At 33.7% G+C, this 10,521-nt stretch overlaps 1 long non-coding RNA gene across 12 annotated transcripts; it reads right to left on the bottom strand.

Annotated features, from left to right (window-relative positions):
• On the bottom strand, positions 390–6,530 carry LOC107623819. 12 transcript variants are annotated; one of them, XR_002355361.1, is made up of 9 exons: positions 5,777–6,524; positions 5,556–5,687; positions 5,112–5,444; positions 4,459–4,581; positions 4,217–4,368; positions 3,334–3,513; positions 2,971–3,036; positions 2,095–2,167; positions 390–1,042 (listed from the first exon to the last, which is right to left on the bottom strand). It is a non-coding gene; the product is annotated as an uncharacterized LOC107623819 (long non-coding RNA). The 12 variants fall into 12 exon arrangements; XR_002355359.1 differs by lacking the exon at positions 390–1,042 and adding an exon at positions 3,646–3,702 and having other exon boundaries at positions 1,744–2,167; positions 5,777–6,526; XR_002355365.1 differs by lacking the exon at positions 390–1,042 and having other exon boundaries at positions 1,744–2,167; positions 5,777–5,823; positions 6,133–6,525.

The raw sequence follows: 10,521 nt of genomic DNA, 5'->3' as shown, positions 1-10,521 counted from the left end.
TAAATGAGCAGAATCTTAAAGAGCAAGAAAGTAAAATAGCTGAAACTTAAATTGCAAGAAAAGTAAATGACTGAAACTTAAAGTGCAAGAAACTTAAATTGCTGAATCTAAATTGCTGGGAATCTTAAATTGCTTGAAGAATAAAAGGGATTTGGGTGCTGGGAATTAAAGAGACAGTAAATCAGAACTCAGAACAAGAAATTTGAAATGCAGGAAAATTAAATTCAGATCACAACAAGCTCAAATGTAAATTAGGAAGGAGGTAGAGAATTTAAATTGCATAGAAAGCAGACTCAGCTCAAGCAAAATGTAAAAGTGCAGAAAAGGATTGCAGAAGAGAGAATTGTAGAGATTGAAAGTGTATAAGCGAAATTGCATTGGAAAGAAAATGAAGCAGAGAAGAAAAGAGAACTTAGATCTGATTTCCAATTCTCAAATTCAAACAGGAAAATTAAAAGAGAGTTCTCTACTCTACTCCTACTCCTACTGCTCCCTAATGGAGCCAGCCTCCTTAATGAAATGAAACTGATGCCTTTTTATAGGCTTTACAAAATAAAAATAAAATTGAAATTGAAAACAAATTACAAATTAAATAAAATTCCTAATCTAGCTTGTTCTTGTGCCTTTGAGTGATGTCCATGGGCTTTGCTTGTTTTGGGGCTTCAATGGGTTGATTTGGATTTGGCTTTGAATGAATATGGATCCGGATTGCCTTGGTTCAAGTTGGTTTGGTGTGTGGGAACCTTCCAGGGGAGCACTCAGTTTGGTAAGGAAACGTAGCGCTATCATGCTTAGTGTCAAGCCTTCGAACTAGGCCTCAGGCCAAAGTAGCGCTCAGTTGGAAATTCCAACGTAGAGCCCCTTGCTTTTTCTTTTGTTCCCCTCTTCGAGCCTTGCTGGCTCCCTTTATGAGTGTCTCGCTTCACTTTTATCTTTGGGGAGGCCCGAAAATGTTAACAAAGTTAACGTAGCGCTCAATTTTTAAACGTTACCTCCTTGGCTTGATGGGCTTCTCTTGCTTGTGTGGTTCCTCATGGTGCCACTACAAAAAAACTTGGTAATTACGGCGGTTTTTTAGAGTTATTACGGCGGTTTGAACCGCCATTATTACCTTGAACGGCGCTCAAGAAAAACTGCCATAATTTGAAGCGCCATTTGGTTATTACGGCGGTTTTTGAAAAACCGCCACAATTACCTGGTTAAAACGGCGGTTTTTGAGTTGGGTTAAAACGGCAGTTCAAACCGCCATTATTTCCAGATAAAATGGCATTTTTTTGTTGGTTAAATCGGTGGTTCAAACCGTCATTATTTCCAGGATAAAACGGCAGTTTTTGTTGGTTAAAACGGCATTTATGAACTGCCATTTTTACCTTGGTAGAGTGACTTTTTTGGTTGGTTAAAATGGCGTTTGAAACCACCATTTTTACCAGGTTAAAACGGCATTTTGAACCGCCATTTTTCCCTGACAAGACATTTTTATTGGTTAAAATGGCATTTGAAACTGCCATTTTTACCGAATTAAAATGACATTTCATGTTTAAAATGGCAACTACAAACTGCCCTTTTTACCGGATAAAAGTGACAATTTTTATCGTTTAAAAGACAATTTTTACAGTCTTTTTTATTGCGTTAAACAAATTTTTTTATTAAAATTTTACAATAACAAAAAATCATTATTCATAAACAAAATATTATATAACTCATAAACAAAGTATTAAACATGATGTATGTTTTTTAGTATTGGAAATAAAAAATAATAATTCATATACAAAGTATCAAATATAACAAGATTTTTTAACTATAAATATACAACTATAACAATTTTTTATATATACACAAGACAACGTTCATTGAAGCCAAGTTTTCATTACATAAATCCTTGTAAAATCTTTGTTCCAAGTTATCAGTAATTTGCCAAGGAAAAATACTAAAAAAAAATTAGTAATGACAATTCAATATTAAAAATAACTAAAAAGAATCAGAACCTAAATTGATTCATCAATATTTGTTTATATATAAGATATCCCACCAAGACTGAAATTAGGTGAGACTGTCCACGAATAAAAAATAATATACGACAAATGTTTCTTTTACCTAAATTGATTCATCCAAACCCTTTCCTTTCAGCTCCTCAACTCTCTCAATGAAGTCCAGCTCATGCTTCAAGCTGTTGCAAAATGGAAGAAACTCAAATCTCAATATCAAAATTTTATAAAAAAATTTACAAAACTCAGGTGCAGTACAAATAAATTTTACATTCTCATCCAATTATATTTTTTTATTTACCTAACTATTCATTTAGATGATTAAAGTTACTGATAAGGTGTAAAAAATTGCCCAATTTATTTAAATATTTTTTTTCAAGAAGAGAACAAAAGTGCAAATGCATTGAACTCAAGAGGTTACTACGAAATCCGTGACTCTGAACCCACTCTGGCATGTTTAAATTCGGTCACAGGAATTAAAGCCTGAACTCTGAAGTGAAGAGCAAACAGGTGTTTGATTTCTCCTTCCATAAAGATTTCATCTTTTAACGTTGTCTTAATGGCCTTGTCTTATTGCTACTCTTGGACTTGAAGGTAGTTACATATGTTTCAGAGAGAAATTTTTAACTAATACTTAGGTTATATCTTTAAGTGCTATCCTGTTACCAAATAAACCTAAAGTATTAAATATCCCAAAAACATGTACTTATATTATAAATATGAACATTTTTTTATATAATTAAAACCAAATGGATTATTTTAAAATCATTTTTCAAGTAAAATATTTAAATATAAATTAATGGTATAATTGATTAATAAAAGCTGTAAATAAATAACACAAATTGTAATTAACTATGTAAAGGAAAAGTTATTGTATGAGAGAAGTTTTTCTTTAAATGTATTTTGTAAGCATACAGTAATTTCTGGCAGTAGAAATACATAGCAGAAAGAAAAATAAAAATAGGAGGGAAATTAAATAACGTACAATGTGTCTTGCCAGTAATAGTAGCATCAAGAAGCAAATTCACATTAGTATCATTTTCCATGACCACTGCCACATAATAAAACCACAAAAATCACTTTTTGAGACACAATATAGATGGAAACAAATACCATTGTTTATGAATGCAAGTCTGCATTTAATATAATTATGCCTTGTGCTGCAATAGCAACTAGAATTTAGTGTCCAAATCATTGTTTAATATTTTCAAATTAACAAAGGCTGCTAGGCCTAAGTTTGTCACACACAAGAAAATTCAAATATTTAAAACATGATTAGATGCCACCCACTCGTGTATTGAAACACAAAAACACGCATAAAATATACATAGTACGGAGAGAAAGGAACCTCAAGTTGGCGCCCTTCCCCAATATCACCATTATAATCTTTTTGTAATACCAACTGCTCTTCATCATCAATAGCAGTATTTGCTCATTGACTGGTTACATCAGGATTTAGAAGGCCATTTAGAACATGAATGAGACAACAAAATATCCCAGAATCAAGTAGAGATTGTTTGTCAATAGGCTGCAGAAAAATGCACACACAAAAACTCCACTTAATGCTTATGAAGAATCAAGGAATTTACAACGATGGAAACACAAAATCTTTCAAAAAAATTTTCAAAAAATCTTTCAAAAAATATTTCAAGAAGCATACTCCAGACACAAGGATTTCAACTGAAGCTAATAAATTTGCTCCTGGACTGATGTCATCCTGCAAAGAATGGTATCACTGTAAATTCACAAAAGGATATGAGCACCTGGTGGCTCGGAGCTAAATGTCATAAATAGCTAAATGTGCAGATCAGCCTATGTGATAATTTAAAAAACTTCTTACAGCCTATGTGCAGATCAGCCTATGTGATTGAAATCTAAATTATTCAAGAGACATACACACACGCACACATGCACGCAAAGATAACTGCCATGGCAAGATAACTGCCATGGCTTTAAGAACAAACGAGACTCTGCTTTCTCTACCCAGCAATAACCCTTTGGCTTAAATTAAGCTAACAAAACTTCTTACAGCTTAGAATTGACAACTCAAGTCAATGGCAGAAAATAGAAAGCTAAGTTAATAAAGGATCTTGGAAATAATCTGATAACCCTTCATACTTCCCACAAAATACCAATTACAGTATCAATTTCAACTATTGTAAGAGACACGAGAATTTCATTTGTTATTCTAAGATTGTTAAAAAGAAAAGTGGCTTTATATGTCTAATTACCTGAAACACAAGTCCAAAACCACCTTCTCCAAGCTTATTTTTGTGTGAAAAGTTATCAGTGGAAGAAGCTATAATTGATAGGTCATATAATGGAACCTCTGGATCTTCCTCTTGTTCTTCCTTGGACTGATCCTTTAATGCTGCATTAGTCTCTACATGATCTTAAGACAAGTTATTAATTAATCTTAATTATAATAATTCAAGAAGTTACTTTATGCTCAAGAAAAGCAGAGAACTCTTACCTTTCAGAGTGGCCCTTTTTCGTCTTTTCCATATCAAACAGAATGCTAAGAGAAGGCCACATAATATGCCAACTGAGACTCCAACTCCAACTCCTATCTTGACCTTGTGTCCATTGTTTGACTCTTACAATGGTTTAATGTCAGCAGAGAACACAAACATTTATTCATGAGACAGTGAAAATTCCAGAAACCATGTGGCATAGTTCAAAATTAAAACCATGGACCTCAGTTTGTATAAAATCAAACACACCCTAGTCCTAACAGTGAGATAATTTATGTTGGGTACAAAGATCTTGCAAAACGTAAGGTAAATAGACATGAGAATATGTATTATATATAACCATAAGTATAAATGTAACTGGATCATAAAGTACACATAGCTCAAATGATATTTCAGAAAAAAACTTTGATTGCAAGATTTGATTAAGAAAAAGTTTAGGAAGCCAACTACAACATAAGCCAACTCAAATATCTAAGCAGTACCAGTAAATTGTAAATTTTAAATTGTAACTACTTATCAAGAGTCAAGTCAACCATTTACTAAAGCACGGAAGCACCTAACTTTCAAAGGAGATAATCAAAGAAGCATTTTATATAATAGAAACAGCAAAGATGTTAGTCCATAAAATTAAAAGCTAAAATTAATGGCATACCTAACTCTAAAGCTGGCACTCTAATGTACAAATCTTGGCCTGCATCTGGTAAAATCCTCAAATCATAAAGATCACTAGACCACAAAGTGATTATGGCATACGTAACATGTATTATACAAGTTTCCCCCGCAACATGTATTTTTACTTGTTGGATTCAATAAAGTGATTATTTAAGTTCATGATGTTAATACTCACCAGATGAATGAAAAGATGATGTCTATTTTCAAGTACTTCTTATTTAAGTAGCTTCCATCTTCTAAATAGTTCCAGATCAATTCTAACCTAGACTATGATGATGATCCTTGTTGCTTGACCCTAATTCACATTACGACCCTAATTCAACCAACCAAAAACAACAAACATTCAAAAAATAACTAAATAAAGCAAATTTTCACAGTAATCATGTCAATTTTATTATTCAATCCCAAACAAACTCAAGAATACCTTGGGTCCCATGGTAACTTTGACAGCATCAGCAACCTTAGTGGCACCCTGAAGAATTGCAGCAGGAGCTCCAACGCCAAAGTTGATGTCTTTGCTCGTATAGTTTCTACTTGAAATAACACTGTAGCGTATCTGTTCCAGCAACACAAACAAAAATGAAGATTGTAATTCGTATAAACGGAAGAAACAAGAATGGAGAAGGAGAGTATAATTGTTCATACAATGCTCCTTGAGGTCAACGAAGTGATGGAGGAGGCTAGCTTGGAAGCTAATCGATACATTGAAACAAAAATTGAGAATCAGAAAATGGATCTAATAATTCAAATATCACAATCAGTTACGAAACTAAAAATCAAATGAAAAATATTAGCAATCAGTTACGAAATATCAGTTACAAACAGAGATCTAATAATCAAATGAAAAATCAGTTGCGAAACTAAAAATCTGCAATTGGGAATATATTAGCAACAAATTCGTCAGCTTTATAGACATGAACCAGATCAAAAAATATGAAGATCTAATTAGAAAAATCCAAATAAGAAGATGAAGTAGATCGAATTAGTAATTAGTGATTCACAAAGAAGAAAAACCAAATCGCAGAAGCACAATCGGAGGCCAGCAACAACGACATCGCTTATGGTGGTGGCAAACTTCAGATCGAGACCAAAGAACCAAGTCGCAAAAGCTCAATCGGAGGCAACAATGACTTCGTTGTGGAGATGAACGGTGACACGATTGTTAAGGTTTCGTATTCTCACTCTCATATGTCAGCATCACTTCACTCACTCTCATCTGCTCTTTTAGTTTTATTAAAAAAAATAATAAAACAAATGGAGAGGGTGGCGGGTACAACAAATGCCAAAATGTAGCGCTTTTAACATAGACATTATGGCATAAGAGAAAAATCTTGAAATAAGGGGATAATACGGCGGTTATATTAAATCGCCTTAATATTAATGCCATTTTAATCATATTTTTTTGTAGTGTGCGCTCTGTTCATTTAATGAACATTACATGCATGCCTTCCTTGCCTAGCCTTGTTTCCTTGGTTCCAAGCTCAATAGTCACGATAAAAGTAAGAAAAGTAACGTGGCGCTCATTGTTAATGAACGCTAGGCTTTCCTTTAAATTTTAAAGTAGCGCTCCGTTACTTTAATGAACGCTAGCGTTCATTCATTTAAGTTCTCATTCCATTCATTTCCAAATAATGCCAATGCATGATGGTATTAATCAATTAAATGCATGCATGCTTTACTTTAATTAATAAAACCAATGTATTAACATTTATTGCATGCATTCTTCTATTGGCTTTAATTAATAATGCATGCATTTCATTCACCTGGCATTAATGATTTAATGTTTCATGCATGCATGCTTGAATTTTAATTAATAAAGCGAATGCATTAACGTTGAAGTTCTTTTGCCAATGCATTTACTTTAATTAATAATGCATTACTTGCATGCTTAAGGCATTAACTAAATGCCACGGCTTCATGGTCATGGGCCACGCTTTTAAAAGCGTGGCCTAAGGCTCCAGAGCGTGCTCAATTTTCAAAGCGTGCCCCAAAATTCTTTTTTTCTCCATTTTAGCTTATTTTGTGCTTTTTTTGCTTTTTTTTTTCTTATTTCCTACAAAGTTTATCAAACCAAAAGATCAAAGAAGTATACCATTTAAGCACAAAAGAATGCAATATTTAAGCACTAATTATCAATTTCTTGTATGAAAAAGCATAGAAAAATATGACATAATGACATGTCATCACAACACCAAACTTAAACCTTGCTTGTCCCCAAGCAAGAAAAGAATCATGCAATAGAGATTGACAATCCAAGGTAAGAAGAATAGCAACTCAATGTTCATGGTAGGCTAGTTTTCTATGCATTCTACAATCACAAAAGAAATATAAATGATTGATGCTTCTATCTAGCTCAATTTATGAAATCTTTTTCTTATATTTCTTCCTTGAAACAAGCTTTTGATTGTCTTATTAGCTTCTCCTTTTGGGTGCTTTGCCCCATGAGTTGATAACAAAGCTACGACTTTAAATGTTTTGTTTTGAAGCATTACCACTTGATACATAAGCACCACAAGCATTTAATTAGAGGACTTCATTAAGCTCATTTGTTTCTTTTCTTGACTCTCTAATCATTGATGCTCAGAGCCTTGAGCTTTGAGGGAGTGCTTTTGCACTTGAGCCTAGCCTTGACTCTAAGTGTTTTGTTTTCAAGCTTTTTGCCTTGATACAGAAACACCACATGTACTTAACAATGGAATTATCATTGGTACTTAGAGCCTTCATCTTTCTCATTCTTTCCATTTTTCTTTTCTTGTCTTAATTGCAATTTCTTTTTCAAGGTTTTCATTATTTCAAAAATTTCATAAAATGTCCTAGATAAAAACTTCAATTAAATACATTCCAATGCAATTGAGCAAAAATTAACCATACTAGCCTTCCAATACTTGTATGCACATGCTAAATTCTTCTTTAATGACCTTGTTTGTTTATGATCATGATACTTTATTACTTTTGAATTCACAAAACTCAAGTTGGTAGTCATAATGTCACAGCAACATGTTGCAAATCAAAATTTAGGCTATGCTTATTCATACACACATGTAAACAGATAAGATAAGGACAATCATGCAATTTAAAGTGCTGGAAACAAATGAGAGGAAAAGGAACTTTACAATCTTGTAATTCATCTTCTCTATTGCTGTCATTTTCCATCTATTCTTCCTTCTTCCCTTGCCAAACTCATAATGCTTGCTCATCCTCAAGCAACAATTAGAACAATGGCTTTGGGGCTAAGATGGATCATTAATGTCTTACACAATGGAGTGTTAGCAGTACATGTGTTTTAAGCAAGCTAAATTAAAGATAACAATCAAGGCACAAGAGACAGAGACATTGTGATTGCAAATATAAGAGAGTGTGCATGATACATGGCATAAAAGATAAGTGGCACACCAAACTTAGTGTGACACTTTCACTTGGGATTGATGCAAGATCTAGTAAGGATTGGAACTAAATTTTGTTGCATAGCAATAGCAAACTTAGAATGCAATCATATGTCAATTTATTTGAATTAAAACTAAGCAAAAGGAACTGTTATATGTTAAATACAGTCACCAAGCCAAGAATCTGTCATGAATAAGGATGTTTTGGTGATGTATTAACAAAAATAGTTAATAAAAGAAAGCATTAAAAACAAGTAAATGACTAAAACAAAGAAAAAACTAAAATTGTCAAACTAAAAAGAAAAATAACACTGCAAAGGGCATTATGATTATGCAGACAAGTGGTGTTGCTGAATAAAGTGCATAGAAAATTAAGTGGCACACCAAACTTAGAATCTTAGTGTGACACTTTCATTTTTGATTTGATGCAATCATCCAGAAGAATTGAAAACAAATTGTTGCAAGGCAACACCAAACTTAGAATGTAATTAGATGCCAATTTATTGAAATTAAACAAATCAGACAAAGAAAGTAAACAAAGCAAAGAAATGTTACCTACAGTTGACATGTTTTTTACTTTGTTCCTCTTCTTCCAGTTTGTTAAGAGGAATGACCTAAAGGAGGGAGAAGATTCAGCTATTATCCCTTGTTTTGGTCTCTCCTCAGCAAGCTTCCTTTTGTAAATGGCTTGATTGAGCTTGCTTGTTGGATTAGGGACAGGATTGGTGCTCTTGTTAGTTGCCTTCACTTCTTGGATGTTAAGAGTTGGTGGTTGTGTGATTGTTGGAGTATTTTCTTCATCAAGAGCCTTTTTAATTGTTCGTTCCATGAGCTCTTCCTCCATTCCTTCTTCATGATTTTCCATTAAATCCTTTGGAGGTGAATTTTCATGTTCCATTGTCACTTCAATCAGCCTCTGTGGATATGGAGTTTTAGGTTCAAATGCCTCCTCCAACTCATTCTTCATTAACATTTTGCTTGACACAGGGGCCTCTTCATCTTCCTTCTCCACTTCTTCCTTTTTATCCACCAATTGATCTTCACCTTCCTTGCTTAGCAATTCTCTGTTTCTTCTTGCTTGCTCCAAACCTCCATTCATCTTATTGTTGAGGATTTCTTGTCTTTTCCAGGATTGTTCTTGTTTTTCAAAAAATTCTCTGGACTTTTGAAGGAGATCCTCTGAAGGTTGAGAGTAATTTTTTGAACATGAACGTGTTGTAGTGAAGTTGTTTTGAGGGTTATGGAGTGAATTTTGTGAGTTGTGGAATGAATTTTGTGGTTGGTGAGATGAGTTGTATGGATCTTAGAGGAAACTGTGTGTTGAGGCATAATCAAGAGATGATGTCTCTTGCTGAGTGTCATATGGAGCACCAGAATTTCCTTCCCAGCCATAGTTAGTGTTAGCATCATAACAGTATGATTTACTTTGTGGCTCTGGGAGGAAATTCCTTTCACTTGATTGTTCACACTCTTTTTGATATGCACCGACACCATGAGAAAAATGACATGAATCATTTGGTGGTTCTGGATCATATCTCATGTGAATTGCTTCATCAACTATCATTTCTTGGTGACATTCCCAGCCACCATTAGAAATTGGTGATGGTGGGTAATATCCCATAAAATTTGTTTGATAATAAGATGAGTTAAACTCCATTTGAATTTTGTAAAATCCAACACCAATAAAAATTGAAATTCATATCTCAGAGAAGAATTTCTTAGTGAGGTAGAAACACAAACACCTTGGTTTCAATTTAAAACAGAGAACAAAAATAAAAAAATGCTTGATCTAGACTTCTCACCCACTTAAACATTGTCGATCTAATCAATCTCCAGTAACGGCGCCAAAAACTTGATGGGTTGGAAATCAGATTCCACACCAAAACTCACCGGCAAGTGTACCGGGTCGCATCAAGTAGTAAAACTCACTTAGAGTGAGGTCGATCCCACAGGGATTGATGGATCATGCAACTTTAGTGGGTGATTAGTTTAGTCAAGCTAACATTG

Source organism: Arachis ipaensis, chromosome B10 (assembly GCF_000816755.2).
Source record: "Arachis ipaensis cultivar K30076 chromosome B10, Araip1.1, whole genome shotgun sequence".
Lineage (NCBI taxonomy): Eukaryota > Viridiplantae > Streptophyta > Magnoliopsida > Fabales > Fabaceae > Arachis > Arachis ipaensis.
The sequence above is the reverse complement of the archived record's forward strand: the minus strand, read 5'-3'. Positions and strand labels throughout refer to the sequence as shown.